General features: G+C 35.7%; 1 protein-coding gene across 10 annotated transcripts in view; it reads right to left on the bottom strand.

Annotated features, from left to right (window-relative positions):
* Positions 1-22,216, bottom strand: part of LOC106880479 (sodium-coupled monocarboxylate transporter 1) — a 176,379-nt gene that overhangs the window by 117,070 nt on the left and 37,093 nt on the right. For 2 of the 10 annotated variants that reach the window (XM_089349490.1, XM_014930423.3), the window contains exon 2: positions 762-934. The exons of 4 other annotated variants lie outside the window; for them this stretch is intronic. The gene's annotated coding sequence lies outside the window, so the exon portion shown is untranslated. Of the gene's footprint in view, positions 1-754; positions 935-1,329; positions 1,503-22,216 lie in introns of those variants that run through there. 4 more of the 10 variants (XM_089349491.1, XM_089349492.1, XM_089349494.1 and 1 more) reach the window with 4 other exon arrangements.

Below are 22,216 nucleotides of genomic sequence, written 5' to 3'. Positions count from 1 at the left end.
TAATAATAATGATGAGAAAGTCAACATGAGCGGTACAGAGAAAATAGCAAAGTACCAGGACCTAGCCATTAAGTTACAGAAGAAGCTATGGAAAGTGCAGGTAAAATGTATCCCTGTAGTTATAGGTGCGCTGGGAACTATCCCTAGAGATTTGAACAGATGGATAGAGGAAATAGGCATAAAACCTATTTTAGTGCCACTCCTGGAAATAGTAGTAATGAGGACAGCTAGGATACTTAGGAGGATTTTTGGCATCTAAGTTTACATGTTGTAGCCTAATGTTAGGAATTTTTCTTTTCCATCAATCTAATCTGTTGTGCATATACAAAATAATAATAATAATAATAATAATAATAATAATAATAATAATAATAATAATAATAATAATAATAATAATAATAATAATAATAATAATCTCTAGGAATGATAAAAAATGGTACTGAAACCTATTTGAAAATGATACCAGGCTTACCATCCCTACAGGAAGTGCAAAAAATCGTGTTAACTGGAACGACTCATGTACTGAGAAGAGCATTATCACAGTGAAAACAACATCCATTCATGAATTTTTTTTTTTTTTTTTTAAATACATATTTAACCTGTTAATTTGCGTGTGTAAACTGGAAATGCATACGAGTTTCTCTGCCCTAGGTGTACGGAAAACACTCGGTGAGAAATGGAAGAAAATTTGAAGAAAGAAGATAAAAAACAACATAATAATAATAATAATAGTGAGATGGACAACTGAACTGACATCTTACAGAAAAGGCTTGAGCACCCTGGGTATCAGAAGAAGGATTTTCCAGGGTGACAGCTAATCTCCATTGCTTTTTGTTCTCTGCATGACACCCCTGACTTTGGTACTTGGAAAATGAACCTAGGGTACTAACTACAGGAAAAATCCCAAGCAATCAACCTCCTTTTCATGGATGATCTGAAATTGTATGGCAAAGATGAGACATAAGTGAGTTCCTTGGTGAATACAGTCCACTTTTTTAGTACTGATATTAGAATGGAATTTGGGCACAAAAAGAGTGGAATAATCTACCTAAAAAGGGGCAAGGTATGGTTCCTAGAAGGGACAGAATTACCCAGCAGAGACTTGATTAAACAAATTGAAACAGAAAGATACAAATACTTTGGTGTATTAGAGTTGAATAAGAGAATGGAAAAGGAAATGAAAGAGCAACTGAGGATGGAGTATTTCCAAAGACTGAGGTTGGTATTGCACTCAGAATTGATTGGAGTTAATACGTGGGTGATAGCATCACTTTGGTATGGAGCAGGAATTACAAAATGGCAAATGAGAGAAGTGAAGAAAATGGATACCAGAAAAATGTTGACAGTCCATGGAACCTCCCACCTTAAGAGTGATACCAATAGGCTGTACTTGTCCAGAAGAAAGGGTGGGAGAGGTTTGATCAGTTGTCAGGAAAACAGCTTACGGTGGTATGTAAAAAAATGCACATGCTTATTTTGCTTAATGGTTAATCCAGCACTGCCTGAAAAGACAAATGGCAAAGTGAACCTCAGTAGAATTTGAACACAGAAAACAAAGAGCCAGAAATACCACAAAGCGTTTTCCCAATGCTGTATTCCCTTTACTTTCCCACTTCCTTACTCCCTTATGACCCCATAAAACAATTTTATCATTGAAACCAACAATAGTTACATATGTGCTACAGATTAATTAGAAACCATCTTCTCCTCTATGTGGTTGATTAAAACTATTGACAAAGGACAATACTTGGTTGGTGAAATTACTAAATATATTACTTGAATTCAGACCAGGATATTACAATGCATGAAAAGCTACTGTGATAAGAAGCAAATTAATTAAGTGTGAGAATGTTAAATAGGATCTAGAAACTGAAATCAGGGAATTAGGACAGAACTCCTGAACTACCCTTACAAAATACATGTGAGTAATTAAAAATGCGAGAGAAAATGCACTGAAATGACGGAATAATTTAGGAAAGAGGACTTCAGAACAGTAGAAACACTGAACTCAATATTAGAAATGAGATATATATATATATAAATATATATATATAAATATATATATAAAAGTACTAGCCATCCCAGTTGATAAACTAAGACTTCAGTATGATAAAATGGATTAGAAAATAACTATTTTTAAATCTCACAACATGAGATATTCAGCAACAGTACTTTGTAGTAAAGATTGTTTGCCAGCTGGAGACGATGTCTCCTGGGGTTAAATTACAGCAACATTCATCCTAAACCAGGACTGCCATGTTATGTTGGCAAACAATCTTTACAATAAAATGGTAAAGCACTTGACATGTAATCACAGGGATGTGAGTTCGAGTCTCATGGCTGGTCAATAATGTATTTTTCTGCAATGTATGGATAATTTATCCTGATCACGCTATTTTAGTAGCATTATCACGTGTTTCAGAATAAAAAACAATTTATTTCTGTATCTTTCAATACATCTCAACGCTTTTAAAACAAACTTTGTTTACTTTCATCGTAATAAAATGGATGTTTAACACATAAAGCACGATGAGCTATGATTGTCGCCATCAAGCACAGGTTGACAGGCCACTATCATGGCCCAGATGGATGCATTTAATATATGGGCATTTGTTGGGGGTCTAATGTCACTCAAACGCTCCGATAACCCCCAGCTGATGTAAAATCTGCCACTATTACATACTACGAAGATATTCTAACTATTTTTTGTTTTTTATGTGTGCATGGTAGTCTCACTTTCATAAAATGTGCTCAGCAGTCCATACTATGTGAGTGCAAATCCCAGTGCTTTATTGGTTAACTAAGAGAAAGATCTTGAACAAGAAAATTGGTGGGGTCAGTAAATAAAGACAGTATTATTAATAATTCAAGCACTAGGTATGACAAAGAATATGAAATTAAACATAAAAAAACCTACCACGGGTTACAGCTTGTCATTCAGTTTGAGAATTAGCTCAGTTAATCATCACATATCCATCATAATAACCCTTCACGATATGATGGTGTTGCTACTATACACCCAGACGTCATGGACCACATCCAGAGAAGGTTCATTCGAGTGACTGGTATTCAATCACCAAGAGACATACTCCAACCTCTGACTCACAGACATGCTGTGTTTTTGTCCTTTCTGTAGCTACTATTATGATTTCTGCTCCTTGAAGCTAGCTAGTCTCATATCTCCACCACCTGGGTAACCCCAACCTTCTTGTATTCATCTCTCCAACTTTTGTCACCCACATTGTATCCACCCCACCTTCAGCCTCACACTAACAACTATGCTCAGTTCTTCCTCCAGAAAATATCATCCTGCTGAAACCTTCTCTTTACTTGTGTCTTTCTTGCTGTTGTTGACCTGCAGCTGTTTAGGAACATTAGTACCGTTGCATACACTGGTCTCAGAAAGCCTACAAAAGCCATAGACACTGTTCCTTTTTCTAGACTCAGCAAGTAGAAACAAACATAAATTCTATAACGCAGTCTAACACAGTCATCATACAATAAAATAATACAACATATATAATACATAATCAACATCTAGTACTGTAAAATACCCCACGGACAAACAACTTATATAACTGAGTCAAATTCTATACCAAACATGAGCAGTCTTTTTTGAGAAGTAAGCTGTAGGAGATGTGGTTCATCATTAGGTGGGCCACACTGCTAAGAAAATACAAAGTAATTTTTTTGTTAGGCATTCCATTCAGAATGTCCCACAGGCCACAGTTTGCCCATTACTGCTCTACAAATATTGCCTGATAATACAGCACAAAACCCAAAGGTCATACTCTTTGACGATCACTACCCAATACAATACTTACAAAATATAATTGACTCATGATAAATAAAATATCCCATACACAACCAACTCATACGACTGAGTCATATTCCATAGAAATGTTACCTAATAATGTAACATGATCATTAAGATCATGTTCTACAGAGTCACAACCCAATAAAACATGACGTATAGTTGTCACATTATCAACACCTGATGTTATAATATAACCTACACACCAGTAACAATTCACAGAAATTCTATTCAACATACACTTTCCAAAGAGTAAATATAATACAATAAGCACAAGGCATTCAACACAATCACCACCAGTCATTAACTCGCACATTATACATTTCAAGCAGAACATATAAAACACATTCCAAGCAAAATAATATAATTTGCGTGACACATACACAACATTGACAACATTGTATAAAAGCATATACAATGAAATGAAGAAGCACAAAAGTAATGCAATAAACAAGAAAACAAACTTCTCCACAATGCAAAAAAGATTTTGTATACACAACTATAGACCCAGAAAGGACAATAGTAAACATACTTTAGGAGTATAGAGGGGTACATGATGATGCAATAATAAAAAGGTGCATGAAATTGTTTAAAACACAATGATAGGAGAAATTATGATAAACACAAGTTTATATTATTTGGTCACTACATACGTTTCAACATTGTGGTTGCTTAGAGTTACAGCATTGAATGTTCCAAGAGTAAGTGGATGTTGAACCAAAATGTGTCACCAGAGGAACACTTTATCGAATTAGATCCTTCCCAAGTCATATAGGCTCATAAGAGCCAGTTTTCCCAGCTTCTATGACATATCTTTCCTCACTGGACTGGACATTAATCTGTCACAGGATGACTCTTTTTTGCTGGCTGAGTGGATTGGAGCAACATGAAATTAAGTGTTTTGCTCAAAAACACAACTTACCACCTGTTTCAGGAATCGAAACCACAATTTTACAATTATGAGTCCAACACCCTAACCACTAAGCCATGAACCTCCACTTCCTTCAGTAATTTACAGAGATTAAACGCCTAAAACACGATGATATCAACAAGTGGCACACTAGCAGAATCATTAGCATGTCGGACAAAATGCTTTTCAGCATTTCTTCTGGCTCTTTACATTCTGAGTTCAAATTCTGCAAAAGCCAATCAAATAAGTATCAGCCAAACAGTGAGATTAATGTAATTATCTTATCCTCTTTTTTAAAATTGTTGGTCTCATGCCAAAATTTGAAAGCAATGAAGAAAACAAAAATAACACTAATAATAGTTTCTGATTTAGGCACAAGGCCAGAAATTTTAAGGGGAGGGCAGTAGTCCATACCATTGACACCAATATTTTTATTCACCTTAAAGGGATGAAAGTACAGTTGACCTTGGCAATATTTGAACTCAGAGTATAGAACCAGCTGAATTTTCTGAAAATATGTTGCCAGATGCTCTAATAATATTGCCAGCGATAATAATAGCTTCTAATATCAGCACAAGGTTGATACTTCATTGTCAGAACATTAAAAGGTTATTGAAAAGAAGGCAAAGCGGAAAAGCAAAATTGACCTCAGTGGAAATTGAACTTAGATTCTGCCAGCTCCCCCACCTTATCCACCTTAATTAATCTGTTCTATTATAGGCACAAGGTCTGAAATCTGGGTGGGGGTTACTCGATTTCATCCATCAATCCCAATGCGTAATTGGTACTTATTTAATCGACCCTGAAAGGATGAAATGCAAAGTCGATCCCGGCGAAATTTGAACTCAGAACGTAGCGGCAGATGAAATACCGCTAACCAATTCTTCGGCGTGCTAACAATTTTGCCATCTCACCGCTTTTAACCACCTTTATTAATGAGAAGACATATTAAATAATATAGTTTTAAAGGTTCCTAGAAAACTAGCTGGTCATGGCTGGAATACCTCTGATCATAAATTTGTTCGATGAGGGCTGAGCTGGAGTTAATAACAACAGCATCAGATGTCTTAAATGTTTAGCCACTCTCTCAACTCATTTCTACTTCACTTTTCATCTAAGTTAATGTCTTGTCTACTCATCTATATTAAACGTCTCGCGAGACCGTCCATATTCAATATCCGAATCTCTACCGAACATCTTCGCACACTTTTCACATAGTTTATACTGTCTGCCCTTTATTACTTTGCCTGTATAAGCAGAAGAGTGGAGGTGCAATGGCCCAGTGGTTAGGGTAACGGACTCGCGGTCATAGGATCGCGGTTTCGATTCCCAGACAGGGCGTTGTGAGTGTTTATTTAGCAAAATCACCTAAAGCTCCATGAGGCTCCGGCAGGGGATGGTGACGAACCCTGCTGTACTCTTTCACCACAACTTTCTCTCACTCTTACTTCCTGTTTCTGTTGTGCCTGTAATTCAAAGGTCCAGCCTTGTCACACTGTGTCACGCTGAATCTCCCCAAGAACTACATTTAGGGTACACGTGTCTGTGGAGTGCTCAGCCACTTTCACGTTAATTTCACGAGCAGGCTGTTCCGTTGATCGGATCAACTGGAACCCTCGACGTCGTAAGTGACGGAGTGCCAACAAATAAGCAGAAGCTCCATGAATTTCTTCAACAATGTTCTTTCTCAAAGTGCTCTCAATTTGCTACAATTACAACCACGCTAATCAAATAAGGTAAGTGATACTAAATAGCAAATTTACGTTCATAAATTTATTTCACTGATTCCTCTTTTGCTATAGGTAACTATATAAAAGCTTATGTTCTGTTTATTTCACATTACAATAATATTTATAATCTGATAGTAAACAACAGAATACTACCGACCCTTCGTTTCGTATCTCTAGCTTTATGTGATTTCTTTAATAATGATTAGATTTCTTCTTTCTAATTAAATAAACTACGTGTTTATGCATATACATGATGCGCTAAGGGTACGAGAAAATATAAATGAGAATGTATTCTGTTTTATTTAGTTCATTGACACCAATATATTAAGACAAAATACATCAGTATAAATAATGTAAGTATTAACAAAGAAAAAATTCTGAATTTCGTTAGAATAATTGGTTTTAAGCTGTCTTTTAAAAGCTACAAACTTTGTTAAGTTACGAAATAAATCATTTTAATCTTTATATCGAAGCTATAATAAATGTGTCAACCAACAGATAAGTAGTTGGGTCCCATCAAAACAGTAAGAATTAGGGTTGTGTTCGGTTGAACTGTCATTGGAACCCGGCAACCTTTCGACAGAAGCATGCGGGATATAAAATGAAAATATGTCAATAAAAGTAGGTATATGTAGACGGTGAATTAAAAGTGTTTTCACAATAAGTAAATAGGAAAGCAGATTATCAACAACTGTAAAACCATCAAACCTAGACATTAAAGTATTGCTGAGTAAAATAGTACCCGAAAACAGGGTGCAACCATACTGGTAAGAACGACAGACGATATGTAAAACACGGGGGAAAACAATGACTATTTTGTTCAATATTTTCATGTTTATATTCCACAAACAGTAAATTAGCGACCGATTGAGAGCAATTGACTGTGGTACCAAACACTGAAGCAATAAAACATTCAATGTAAGATTTAGAATGCGAATTAAAATACCAACTGAGATTCTTTAGCTGTCAGTTGAGCAAATGAAAGAATTTTCTCTTATCAAAATACGAAATTAAACCGTGAAACAGTAACAAATTATTTCTTTGAAAACAGATTTCATTAAAGAAAGAAGCTGTTGATGTTATTTACAAATTGCCAGCGCGGCGAGCTTATTGAATCGTTCACACACGGGACAAAATGCTTAGCGGCATTTCTAGCTGAACGACATTCAAATGCCGCCAAGGTCGTCTTTGTCTTTGATTCTTTTGAGGTCCATAAAATAAGAACAACTTGAACACTGGGGTCGATGTAGGTAAATTTTCAGATTAACACCCGCACGATTTTCACTAGGGTGTTAGGGTTAGAGAATTCTGTCCCTAACCCTAACCCTAACTGTAACCCTAAACCCTAACCCTAACATCCTAGTGAAAATCGTGCGGGTATTAATCTGAAAATTTACCTTGATGTAATTGACTAGCCCCCTCCCACCAAATTTCAGGCATTGTCCCTCGAGTAGAAAGGATTATTTACAAATTGTTGACGAAAGTGATTTGTAAATAGAAAGAATATCGCAACAGAAATTTATCTATCCATGGGCGGACCCACCAAAAGCATTCCATGCTTCTTTTTTAGTGCCAGACATGGTCTCCAAAAATAGCTCGTCCTGCGACAGTCACCTAATATGTGGCCCATCAAACACTCCAACCTTATTTTTCTCACACGACAAAGCTGGAAACTTTCTGCTTAAGTATTTGAAGCAGTCACTGCCTCAGTGTTTCAACACATGTTTTACACACTATATGGGATGCCAAAGCTTTGTCTTGTCTCCCAGTTTCATGCTAAAGTAAGTAAAGAAGTAAGCTAAGCTTTCTTCCCAAAATCTGTGACACAATTTATTTTTGTACCTCTAAGAATACACGTACTTCGTTTAGTGAAAGCCTGCTTTAATAATTAAATCTGAGTAATTAACGATTAGTTTCTTTAATCATTAGATCTTAAATAAACTGCTAAGGTGTTTTCTCTCACCCACATGATTTTTGTGTGTATGTATTTTTTCTTTTCTTTTACTTGTTTCAGTCATTTGACTGGAGCACTGCCTTTAGTCGAACAAATCGACCCCAGGACTTATTCTTTGTAAGCCTAGTACTTATTCTATCGGTCACTTTTGCCAAACCACTAAGTTACGGAGACGTAAATACATCAACATCAGTTGTCAAGCAAAGGTGAGGGGAGAAATACAGACACCCAAATACATATATATATATATATATATATATATGATGGGCTTCCTTCAGTTCCTGTCTACGAAATCCACTCACAAGGCTTTGGTCGGCCTGAGGCTATAGTAGAAGGCACTTGCCCAAGATGCCACGTAGTGAGACTGAACCTGGAACTGTGTAGTTGGGAAGCAAACATTGTACCACACAGCCACTCCTCCACCGATGTATTTTCTCTTGTTGTCTGGATTGGTTCAATCTTCCTGCATGGCACTTTGAGTGAGTGCTTTCTACTATAGCCCCAGGCTCACAAAAGCCTTGTGAGTGGATTTGGAAGAGGGGAAACTGAAAGAAGCTTGTATGTGTGTGCATGCATGATGTGTGCACATGTCTCCTTGTGCAGATATTGCATGATTGTTACAAATGAATGTCATTCATTTCCAGTATTCTATAAAAACATGTTTGGGCCATTGAGAAGTATTACATTACTTGGTAACTGGTAAGGGTTGATGACAAAACGACATCCATACAAGCATGGAGAAGTGTGGACATTAAAATGACGGTGATGATGATGATGATGATGACAGTGATGATATATGACAACGACATTACTAGTGACTCACATATCAGAGTCCAAACAATCTGCAGTAAATAATCCTGTTAAAATTACAGTTCAAATTAGCAGTGACACACTTATCCCTTGACATTTAAACCCAGGCTTTGTGCTGATCAAGCCACAGACTATAAATGAACAAACAAACAAACAATAAACAAATAAACGGATGACCCTTTATTATAATTCTGTAGTTTTAATTTACAATTCATTTCTATTCCACGAATATCCTTTTACTCCTTTAGTGACAAAACTAATTTATTCCACTATTGTGAATTGTAAATATCTACACAACCAAAGACTGTAACAAATTTTACCGGTTTCAGGTTGTAGTATACCTTCTTTGTTTTCTTTGTTTTCTAATTTTAGATAGTTCATGATGACTCTCTACTGTATACACAAAGCTACACCTTTGGTGGTTTAAGAGAGCAATCTGTTAAACTGCACCTACAACTTGTTCATATTTTATCATACAGTTATAAAAGATACAGCTCACCTGAGTAGGATTTGAACTCTTAACATAACTAAATACCTCATGGTATCTAATCCATTGCTCTACTTTTCCTTTCACTCACTGCATTGATTTACTTTTGACCCTTTTGATGCCAACCTGCCTGAGGCTGTCATTGGTTGCTTGATACCAACTTCATGCTTTAACCCCTTCAGCATTTAAACTGGTCATATCCAACCAAAATGTTCTATGTTTTATGTTCAAACTGGCCAGGTCTGACCTCTCACACCTAGCCTACAATGTTATTCTAAAAATAAGTAATCACATAATTGAAAATCTCAAGGTTATGAGTTAATTATCTTATGAATTTAAATAGCTCATTAACTTCATTATCTTATGAACTTCATCATCACCAAAGGCCTGCTGAATCTTCCGGATGGTTTGAGCTTGGGTATCACTGAGCTTTTGACAAAACCTAATGCACTGTCTCTACTCGATGCATCTGGTCATCTTGTATGAAAATGAAAATCTGATGAGCAAGCATTACACATTTATACTCTAGACGTAACAGCCAAGAGCTGACATGGTCTGCCAGTGTGAAAATGTTCATGCACACACAGGAAGGGTAGTGTCACCGCCCACCCAAAGGGTTTTCCCCAAGCAGCATTAGTTTTGGAGTGGAAAAATAAAGTCAGATACTTATTGAACTCACCTCATATTTATGTGTGTGTATATATCTATATATGTGTGTGTGTGTGTATGTTGGTGACTAGAAGGGCATCTGGCTATAGAAAACCTACCTCAACAAATTCTGTTTGACCCATGCAAGCATGGAACAGGGGATGTTAAATTGATGATGATGATAATGAATGTAAGAGTTCAAATTCCACTGAAGTCAACATGGTCTTTATTCTCTCTTGGGCTAATTGAATATGTGCCAGGCAAAGGCTGGGATTGGTTCAACAAGCTCTGACTAACCTTTACAAATACATGATTGCACCAGTGTATATATATATATATATATATATGTATATATATATGTATATATATGTATATATATATATATATATATATATATATATATATATATATATATATATATATATATATATATATATATATATATATATATATGTATATATATATATACCAGAGTAAGCACATAAATGTGAAACAAGGTGGAAAAATAGTACATACTAGAATACCAGAGGTAGAGTAACATGCTTTATTGAAAAGCACCAAAAATATCACAAAACTGTTACTCAGAGTTTCACATTCCCGTTCGTCAGACAGTTTTGCTTTTCAATAAAGTATATATATATGTTTGTGTGTGTGTGTGTGTATATATACACACACACACACATACATACTTGTCAGCTTGTCTGTCTTTGTTATAAAAGAAAAAGATTGCTTTTCTTATGTTGATGAAGTAGAATTTGCTATAAGTTTTCATCTGTGTATGTTCATTTAAATGCAAGAAAACAACAAGTTACAAGATAAACTGGTAATACTACTCATAAAGAGTTTCTATACAATTTCTTTTGCAAAAGTTGAAAGCAACAAAATCAAAACTGAAAATATGTCAGACTGCTACAATTTGTTATTTAATGTTAAACCTGCTCTCACATTGAATGGACATATATATAAAGATAATCAAGCTATGACCATCCCATCTTTTTTTTTTTTTTCAATTATTGATAATGTAGGTGCAGAAGAACTGGTGAGACTATGAAAGCTTGTAGTACTCCATTTCTGAAATAGCAGGATTTATTTTCTCACATACTATATAGGCCACATACTATATAGGCAACGATCATGTTCGGATGGTGCTTTATACGTACCTCCAGCACAGGAGCCAGCCAGGGGTTAATGGCATCGGTCACAATCGGTTGGTGCTTTTTATGTGCCACCAGCACAGGAGCCAGTTAGGCACACCTGAAATCAACCATGTTTAGCTGGTGCTTTTTACATGCCACCGGCACGGGAGCCAGTCAGGCGAGCCTCACACCAACCACGTTTAGATGGTGTTTTTATGTGCCACTGGCACAGGAGCCAGTCAGGGGGCATTGGCCCCAGCTATAATACTGGTTTTACTTGACTCAACACGTTTTCTCAAGCATATCATATTGTCCGACGCATCAGGGGTATTCTTAACAGAGCCAGACATGCGTGGCTAATGGATAATAAAACGAATGTCTCTCATTTGCCATGTACATGTGTATATATTTATGTATGTGTATATAAATTTATGTATGTTGTGTATTTATATGCAGATGTATGTATGTGTATATATATATATATATGTATGTATGTGTATATGTTTGCGTATATATATATATATATATATATATGTATGTATGTGTTTATGTATGTGTATATATATATGTATGTATGTGTATATGTATGTGTATATATATATATATGTATGTATGTGTATATGTATGTATATATATATGTATGTGTATATATGTATTTATGTATGTGTATATATATATTTATGTATATGTATATATATATTTATGTAAGTATATGTATATATATATTTATGTATGTGTGCATATATATATGTATGTATCTGTATGTGTATATATGTATATGTATGTGTATATATGTATATGTATATATGTATATACATATATGTATATATGTTTTGTGTATATATGTATGTGTATATATGTATGTGTGCAATTGATGAAGCACTTGAACAGTTAAAACAGCACAAGAACCGGGCAGCAGATGGAACATTTAACTGTTGATCTAGTATATTCTTCAATTATATATACTTCACGTTCAAACTGATAATTTTAATGCCCCACAATTGTTTTCATTGCTCTCTGACAAAAGTCAAGACACATACAGTAGATTTTTTGCCAAAATAAATGAATTACTGCAGAATGAGGGACCTGTTGATATAATTATGGATTTTGAAAAAGCAGCCCATAATGAATTTCTGGGTCGAATTTGGCATGCTGCTTGTTTTATTCAGGACCAAATGTGTACAAACATGTTGTGCCAGAAGAACTAAAATGCAGATATCACGAAGATGACAGTTTTAGTCTAAAAATGCAGTGTTTTGTTGCCCTTGTCTTCCTGCTGGTTGATGATGTTGTAGATGGATAGATGATTTTCCACAGTCAGTTATATCCTATTTTGAAAATAATTATATACCAAAAGAAGCCCATTGTATGGGTGTATGTATGTATTTGTCTCTCCCGCCGCACCCCACTGCTCGACAACTGGTGTTGGTGTTTTTATGTCACTGTAACTTAGCACTTCAGCAAAAGAAACCGATACAATAAGTATCAGGCTCAAAATTAAAAGTATTCGGGTTGATTTATTTAACCAAAAATTCTTCAGGGCAGTGCCCCAGCATGGCTACAGTCTAATGACTGAAACAAGTAAAAGGCAAAGAATATGAGGGAATGCTGAAAAGTTCCTGGTTATGGGTAAAAGAAAGGATCAATTGATTATGGCTTTATTCAACATATTTTCCTTCACTTTTTCTAAGCCCTGTAAAAGAACTTAGAAGTCAAGCCTCCAGCCAGGCCGTTTGCTGTGCCCTTAAAGCTAGGAACTTTTCAACTCCCCCTTGTAAAGATCTAAGAATTATTATTTTTGATATCCAAATTCTAATGATAGAGCTTTCACTTATCAAGCCCCAACTTCTAGGAAATAAACTCATACATACATGCATTCATATATAATGTGTATGCATGATAACTAGAATTCTAGATACATATCTCTTCCATGGAGATGTCAGTTGTAAGGTTTATCTAAAAATGCTGCAAAATACCTGTGGTGAAATAGTAATTAATACACAACCTAATAAACACTGTACATAATTTATGAGTCTAGCATTTATGCTGTGTTGCAGATAGGTTTTTCCTTTTGTTTTCAATATTTAAAAGTCAAAAGCAATTTAACGGTTAAGCTTAGTCTAAGCTGTATATAAAAACAAAGTTTTATCAAGTCTTAATTAATCCAAGATTGCTTAGCATTGTGTTCAACAAGACGTAAGAGAACAGAATCAATATGATTAATGTTGGAATGAATATGGACCATTATGATAAACATTTAATTTATTTACTGAGATGTACTTGCATAGCAAGCAACCTGATCTGAGATCATGTGCTGGAACAAAAACAGTTGCAGGGTGGAAGGTGTTTATAAGCCATTTAAGAAACACACAAAAACTGTTAGATTCACTTCAGCATTTAAATTTAATTTGCCAAAATATTTTCATCGCTTTGAGACCGCGACCTGGTCACTGATGCAGCAAGGAATTTTGTCAGTAAACAGGTCACGGCCTCAAAGCAATGAAAATATTTTGGCAAATTAAATTTAAATGTTGAAGTGAATCGTATGGTTTTTGTGTGTTTCTTAAATGGCGTATAAACACCTTCCATGCTGCAATTGTTTTGATTTAACTTATTCTATGGCATTTATCATTGTTTACTGTTTGCGTTCAGTATTGGCAAAATATCCTACACAAAACTAGTAGAAAGAAAATATTTTTTCCTACTCTCTGCACAAAGCCCAAAATTTGGTGGGGAGTAGGCCAGTCAATTAGATCAACCCCAGTACACAACTGGTACTTAATTTATTGACCCTGAAAGAATGAAAGGCAAAGTCGACCGCAATAGAATTTGAACTCAGAAAGTAAAGACAGATGAAATATTGTTAAGCATTTCGCCCGGAGTGCTAACATTTCTGCCAGCTCACCATCCTAGTAGAAAGAAAATATTAAGAAAACAAGGATTTCCCAACAATCTGACACAACAATATTCATCAGCTTTAGTCAATGTTCTCAACTGGTCAGTCAGGACTTTTATAAAATATTGGCACAAGCATGGCTGTGTGGTTAAGGAGCTTGCTTTGCAACCTCATGGTTTCAGGTTCAATCCACTGTGTGGCACTTTGGGCCAATGTTTTCTACTATAGCACTGGATCAACATACATTGTGAGTGAATTTGGTAGACAGAAACTGCTTGGAAGCCCATCATGTATATATATATATATATATATATATATATATATATATATATAAAAAGTTAAAAATCACTTCTTTAACTTTCTAAGACATCTCAACGCTTCTAAAAGCAAACTTCATTTGTTTGTTTACATTTGTTGTAATTTGAATTTAATATATATATATATATATATGTATATCTATGCATCTCTGTGTCTTGTTGTTTGTTTTTATTCCTTCCACAACCACTTGACAACTGGTATTGGTTTGTTTATGTTCCTGTAACTTAGAGGTTCAGCAAAAGAAACTGATAGATTAAGTCCCAGAATTAAAAATAAGCATTACAAATTGATTAAATGCTTCAGTACAGTGCTCCAGCATAGCCACAACCCAATGACTGAAACATGTGAAAGGTAAAAATTTACATTACTACATCACCCAAATAATGAATTATTACTTGATTGTTTGTTTATGACAGACAATATCTATGCTTAAGCCTTTTGTTTATCTCTTTTTACTCTAATCCAATAAGCTGGAAATGAATACTGTATGGTGAATACATCCAGTTTTCACTCTGCAAAGTATCTTCTTTCATATAATTTCATGAACTTGCAACGTTAAGTTCATATTTCTTTATAAATAAAGACGATAATAAATGTGCTCACAGCATGCCTTCATTCTGTTTTCAACCAATTATCGATCATTCAAACTGAAGAGAACTCAATACGAAGGAATTATTCTATCTCAAATAATAAGATTTGTTCATGACTTGTAATAAGGTGCTCAGCTAACTCAAAAAAAAAAAACGTGTATACACATGCATGTATTTCATCGTCACACTTCTTTATGCTTGAGAGATGTAGACTCCTTACTAATGCCATATCAAATAACGCGAATAGTTCTCTGAATCAAAACTTCATTTACTTCTAAGTGTTTACTGGAAACAAAGGAAGACCAATATCTATTCCTACAACTGAAAATGACAACAAGCACTGAAATGGTAATCAATAAGTACCACCAGCGGTACTGGATTGGCCCCATGTCCAAAGAACAGATAATGAATAACTAATGAAGACCTTCTTTTATTCTCAACTGACAACAGAAAATTGTCATCAAAGAAAACCACAACTGAGGTTTAGAGATATCTTGAAGTGGAACCTCATACTATTTGGCATTCTCCAGAAAGAGCTCCAAACAGACGTGGAAGATAGAAAACAATGGAGGAATCACTGTTATTTTGGCTGTGAATTCTTTGAGAGAACTAGAAAACATAGGGGTTGGAAATGATGGCAAATAACAGTTTAGCCAAATGATCACCACTTTGAAATGGAGAAATGTATATTTGCATTTAAGCCAATATCAAACACAGAGCTGCTACAGCAGAAAGGTGGCCACCATTGGTGAGAAACTCAACTGGTGCCATGTAAAAAGCATCCGCTGCAGTCTGTAAAGTGGTTGGTATTAGGAAGGGCATCCAGCCATAGAAATCATGCCAATGCAGATAATTGGAGCTTGGTACAGTCCTCGTGCTTACCAGGTCCTGTCAAACTGTCCAACCCATACCAGCATGGAAAACAGATGTTAAATGATGATGATCATGATGATACATAATAATATATATTATGATATATATATATATATATATATATATATATATATATATCAACAATATTAAAAATAAGGATTATTATTTTGAATACCTAACTAAGAATGAACCAGTAATCGTTTGGGGGTAATCCCTTACTATTTACAAATACACACACACACACAAACACACATATATACACACATGCGCACACAATACATAAATGAATTAAGAGAAATAGCTTGGTGTGGCCTCTTGCAGCTATTTGAACAAGAGAAATAATAAGGATACTTTAAATAACACACACAATAAATTCTTGATTTACTGGAAATATTTCTGCTTTGAGGGATGGAGGGATCAACTCCAAGTGAGAAGAGGAGATATAATCTCGAGAATTATAAATTCTCCAGAACTGACATGTCATTAAGGAAAAGATGGTTAGATGGGTTTGTAATTAAGAGAATAGCTGCACACATGTTTCTGCCTCAATAAGCATCATCAGCACAGCAGTTTTATTATGTTGTATCCATCGCTCATATACACTTCGACATGAACAAAAACAAGTAGATAATACATGACCTAGATAATATATATCATCATCATTGCCATCATCATCATCCTCCTCAACATTATCATCAAAAGCATCCTCATTATTTACTGTCACATCTCCTTTTCCAGACATGATTTGGACAGTTTTGACAGAAACAGTTGAGCCAGAGGGCTGTGCTTAGCTCCAGTGCCTTCTTTGATATGGTTTCTATAGCTTGATACCCTTCCTAATGCCAACCACTTTACAGTATGTACTGGTTGGCACCAGCACTGGTAAGATCACCAAGTACTTGCAAGACAAGACCCCTCAATTGAGAGGAGCACAATATTGAAGGATGGGAAAATGATAGAGGGACAGAAACAGGGTTCTAGCTGGAGAGGTGAATACATGACTTCCCAAGCTGGAAAGGGAGAGAGATGGTGAAAGCATGTATTTGGTATGTATATATATATCCCTTTAATATTCAGATTACTATCAAATATAATGCTTTGAATTAATCATGCATTATCTTGTAGCTTTGAGATTTCAATAACATGAAGGCAGTCAGCTGGCAGAATCATTAGCATGTCAGACAAAATGTTTAGCAATATTTCATCTGTCTTCACATTTTGAGTTCAAATTTCACTGAGGTCTACTTTACCTTTCATCCTTTTGAGGTCAATAAATTAAGCACCAGTGAAGCATTGGAATTGATTTAACCCTTATATTACTGTATTTATTTTGAGATGTTCTGTGTTTCTTTCAATAAGTTCTAAATATAACAAAGAATTTAGTAAAATAACTTAGTTATCATTAAGCTAGTGTTAGGAACATAAATTGTGGCTAAAGTTTGGTGGAAGATTTTAAATCAGAACTTATGAGAACAAGACATTTGTACTCAAAGCCCAAGGTAGTTTCAGTAGTTGGGTTGGTATCGAAAGGGTTAAGAATTGTTTTTCTATTATATATCAACCCTTTCATTACTGTATTTATTTTAAGATGCTGCTCTGTGATTCTTTCAATTAATTTTAACTATAACAAGAAATTTAGTAAAATAACTTAGTTATCATTAAGCTAGTGTTAGTAACATAAATTGTGACTAAGGTTTGGTGGAAGATTTGAATTCAGTACTTATGAAAACAATACATTTGTTCTACAGAGCCAGAGCCAGTTTCGGCCAGGTTGGTATCGAAAGGGTTAATCAACTGGCTCCCTAACTCAAAATCTCAGGCCTTGTGATTACAGTAGAAAGGGATTTCAATGATGTAACTGTTTGTTTTTAGAAAGACAATGTAGGGTTGGTGAGAAAGACTAGATCATGGATAAAATATTTTAGCCAGATATGGCTAGTTTAAATGCCTAAAAGGGGTATATTTATCGCTGTTGTCAAGTGAAAGGAGGGTCAATCTATTATAGTCTTATGAAGAGTTTCAAGAAAGATCAGTGAATCATTTGCATGGTTCTGATTTAATAATAAACAGTAAGAGTGAAAAGCCTCGTCATTATGTAGCTTCATTCTTCTGGAGTTGATTAAATAAGTTCATTTGAATACATTGCTTCACATTGTAACAAGTGAAGCTGATATTATGAGCAGTTGAATGGAATTCATTATCATGTAATCAAAAAGTTTTTACACTACTTTTCTCACGCCCCAACATTAACCACTACTACTACTAACACCATTATTACCACTACTACTACCAACACTACCATCCCCACCACCACCTCTTTTTCTTCTTCTTCTTCTTCTTCTTCTTCTATTCATTTACAACTCAGTACCATCAAACCATTTTCTTTTAAGAATCTAGCTGTTGCAACTGGGAATGTTTACAGAGTCCCAGGGTTGCCTGTAAATAATTCAAATACATACAACAGTATTTTTGCTATGTTCTTCCCAATTTCTTCTCTTAACTACCAATAAACAGGGATAGTTGACCGCAAGCTGAGTTGCAACAGCAGGAAATGAGGTGATTGAGTGCAACTCTTTGGGCAAAGCATGTTTTGCTACAGTTCATTTTTAGTGCTGGCAGCACACACACACACACACATACACACAAGTGCAAGCACACGTGAAAATATACACATATAGATAGAAAGGGGGAATTACTTTGAATTTTAAAAAATGGTTTCCTTAGTATTTCCTGAATACCTTTAAAACATCAATTAAGAAAATGCTAATTATTAAAATTATTGATTACAAAACCAACTGATTACAAGAACAATGATACACACAAGATAAAATTATTTCCTTATCTGTATCTTATATATATATATATTATCATCATTGTTTAACGTCCGCTTTCCATGCTAGCATGGGTTGGACGATTTGACTGAGGACTGGTGAACCAGATGGCTACACCAGACTCCAATCTGATCTGGCAGAGTTTCTACAGCTGGATGCCCTTCCTAAGCCCAACCACTCTGAGAGTGTAGTGGGTGCTTTCATGTGCCACCGGCACAAGGGCCAGTCAGGTGGTGCTGGCAATGGTCACACTCAAAATGGTGTATTTTACGTGCCACCTGCACAGGAGCCAGTCCAGCGGTACTGGCAATGAACTTGCTCGAATGACTTTTCATGTTCCACTGGCACAAGTGCCAGGAATGCGATGCTGCGGCATAAGTGCCAGGAAGGTGACTCTGGTAACGATCACGCTCGAATGGTGGTGCCATCATGATTTCGCTTTCGCTTGCCCCAACAGGTCTTCACAAATATATATATATATATATATATATATATATATATATATATATGTATACATACACTAGCTGAAATACCCGGCATTGCCTGAGTTAATGACTCAGAGAATTAATAGTAACATCACAAAGCTCTTTATTTAACTTATAGTAAATCTCTTCAAAAAAAAAACACTCAGCAAATTCCAGACTAAGAATACTTTGTAGACCATTTTCTTTTTTTTTTCTTTTAATATATTTTTGTTTGATATCCAAATCCCAAAGATATACAAGTTCAGTTCTGTGAAAATTTGTGCACAAGTTCAAATCTCATGAATTCTTTTTCAGTTTTTGCTTAAACATAATGTGTAACCTAACTCAAAATTGTAATCCTAAGTGCTAACATGAAACCCCTAACATCAAATGCTCACCCTCAATGGAGCAAGGAAGAGTGTAATATGAAACCTCGTGTGTGTTTGTGTGTATGTAGAGAGAGAGAGAAAGAGAGAAAGACAGAGAGGGTGGAGCAAGAACGAGTGTGATATGAAAGATGTGTCTGTATGTGTGTGTGTGTGTAGAGAGAGAGAGAGGGAGGAGAAAAAAAAAGGAAAAGTTTGGTTTAATTATAAATATAGTTGTTATAATATTAAGTTATTTCCATTCGTGTGTCTAATGTCATAAATGTATGTGTACACATGTAAATAGATTAAACTTTTCATGTAAATCATTCTTTTCTTAAAGGTGACAGCGTGTGAAATACATACATGCGTACATACCCACACAAACAATGTTTCCATTAGTCATTATCTGCTGGCTACAACTTGGCTTTATAAACTGATTGAAAGCATGCATGTGTGCATCCCTAAATGACAGCTGTATTAATGTTACATTCCACTACCACTCCATATTTGTCTCTTACACAACTCCGGTCTCCCCTTTTCTGATATCAGTCACTCTCCCTATCCCACCTCATTTCCTTCACACTAACACTCTTGCAGCCTTCTAATTTTATCCCAAAATAGCTCATCCTACCATTACAATTTTATAAGTTATATTAGATATATGTAGTTATACACACACATATGTACATGACAAGGTTCCACACAATTTCTGTCTACCAAATTCATTCATGACACTCAGGAGCTATAACACAAAACACTTGCCTAAGGTGCCATGTGGTTGTAAAAACCAGACACACATGGTTGCAAAGCAAGCTCATTAACCATCACACAGCCATGCACATACCTATATATATATATATATACATATCATCATCATCGTTTAACGTCCGCTTTCCATGCTAGCATGGGTTGGACGATTTGACTGATCTGGCAGAGTTTCTACAGCTGGATGCCCTTCCTAACGCCAACCACTCAGAGAGTGTAGTGTGTGCTTTTACGTGCCACCGGCACGAAGGCCTGTCAGGCAGTACTGGCAATGGCCACGCTCAAAATGGTGTATTTTATGTGCCACCTGCACAAGAGCCAGTCCAGGGGCACTGGCAACAATCTCGCTCGAAAATTGCTACACATGCCACAGGCACAAGTGCCAGAAAGGCGATGCTGGGCACAGGTGCCATCACAATTTTGCTTTCGCTTGCCCCAATAAGTCTTCGCAAGCTAAGTTTTGTGTCCAATGAAGGAGACGACGTTGGCATGTGTGCCAGTTGTCGAATTTAGTTCGGTTTAGATTTTACTTGCCTCAACAGGTCTTCGCAAGCAGAGTTTAGTGTCCAATGAAGGAAAGGTACACACACACACACACACACACATATATATATATATATATATATATATATATATATATATATATATAAAAATATATAAATATATCTATCTATCATATATATAAATATATCTATCTATCATATATATATATAAATTATTTGTCTCTTTTTGGAAGCTCTGTTCAAAATGGTGGAAATCTTGACACAGAAATATAGCTGCAAATTTAAAGGGCAGCAAAAGCATTTGGTGGCTTGGAGTCACGCGTTTGGTGCCAGTGACATATAAATACAAATACAATGCTGGCTCTTTACAAATCTTTTGTCTTACCATCCCTGTTGTATTCCTGTGAAACTTGGACTTGTTAGGAAGAGCATTTTAAACTGTTAGAACAATTCCACCAAAAATGCCTTCATTGCATTTTTAAAATTAAATGAAGTTCTTTTACTCCAAACACAGATGTTCTTGCTTCTGCAGGCATCACCTCAATTAAAGCTATGATTTTAAGGAACCAATTGAGAAGGTGTGGCCATATTGTTCGAATGGCAGATGAACGCATGCGGAAACAGCTGTTTTATGGTGAGCTTGCAGAGGGGAAACAAATCGACATAAACCTAAAAAATGGTTTAAGGACAGCATAAAGACTACTATGAAGTCACTTGGAATGGTTCCAGAAAATATAGAAACCCTTGCTTCGGATCAAGTTGGATGGTAAACAAAGGTGTGAAGTGGAGTGAAAGCATTTGAAGAGGCCAGGATAATGAAAGTAAGACTCAAAAGAGATCTAAGGAAGAATGTAACGATCGAGAAGGTGAATGACAATGACCTTTTTGAGTGCACAGTCTGTGACAGACCATGCCTCTCTTTGGCTGGCCTCAAATCTCATTTGCGAACACTTGGAAAACGAACCTCCACCAACTATTCTGACTATATGTCTGTGCACACCTTTGGATGCAGTGTATGCCAAAAGGTTTGCAAATCCAACGGAGGCCTCAAAAGACATGTTGAGATCCACAAAGAGCAGAACTTATCTGGAGGTATTGGTGGTCCAAATCTGAGGTGCA

Source organism: Octopus bimaculoides, chromosome 3 (assembly GCF_046866305.1).
Source record: "Octopus bimaculoides isolate indiv1 chromosome 3, ASM4686630v1, whole genome shotgun sequence".
In the NCBI taxonomy this organism is placed as follows: Eukaryota; Metazoa; Mollusca; class Cephalopoda; order Octopoda; family Octopodidae; genus Octopus; species Octopus bimaculoides.
The sequence above is the reverse complement of the archived record's forward strand: the minus strand, read 5'-3'. Positions and strand labels throughout refer to the sequence as shown.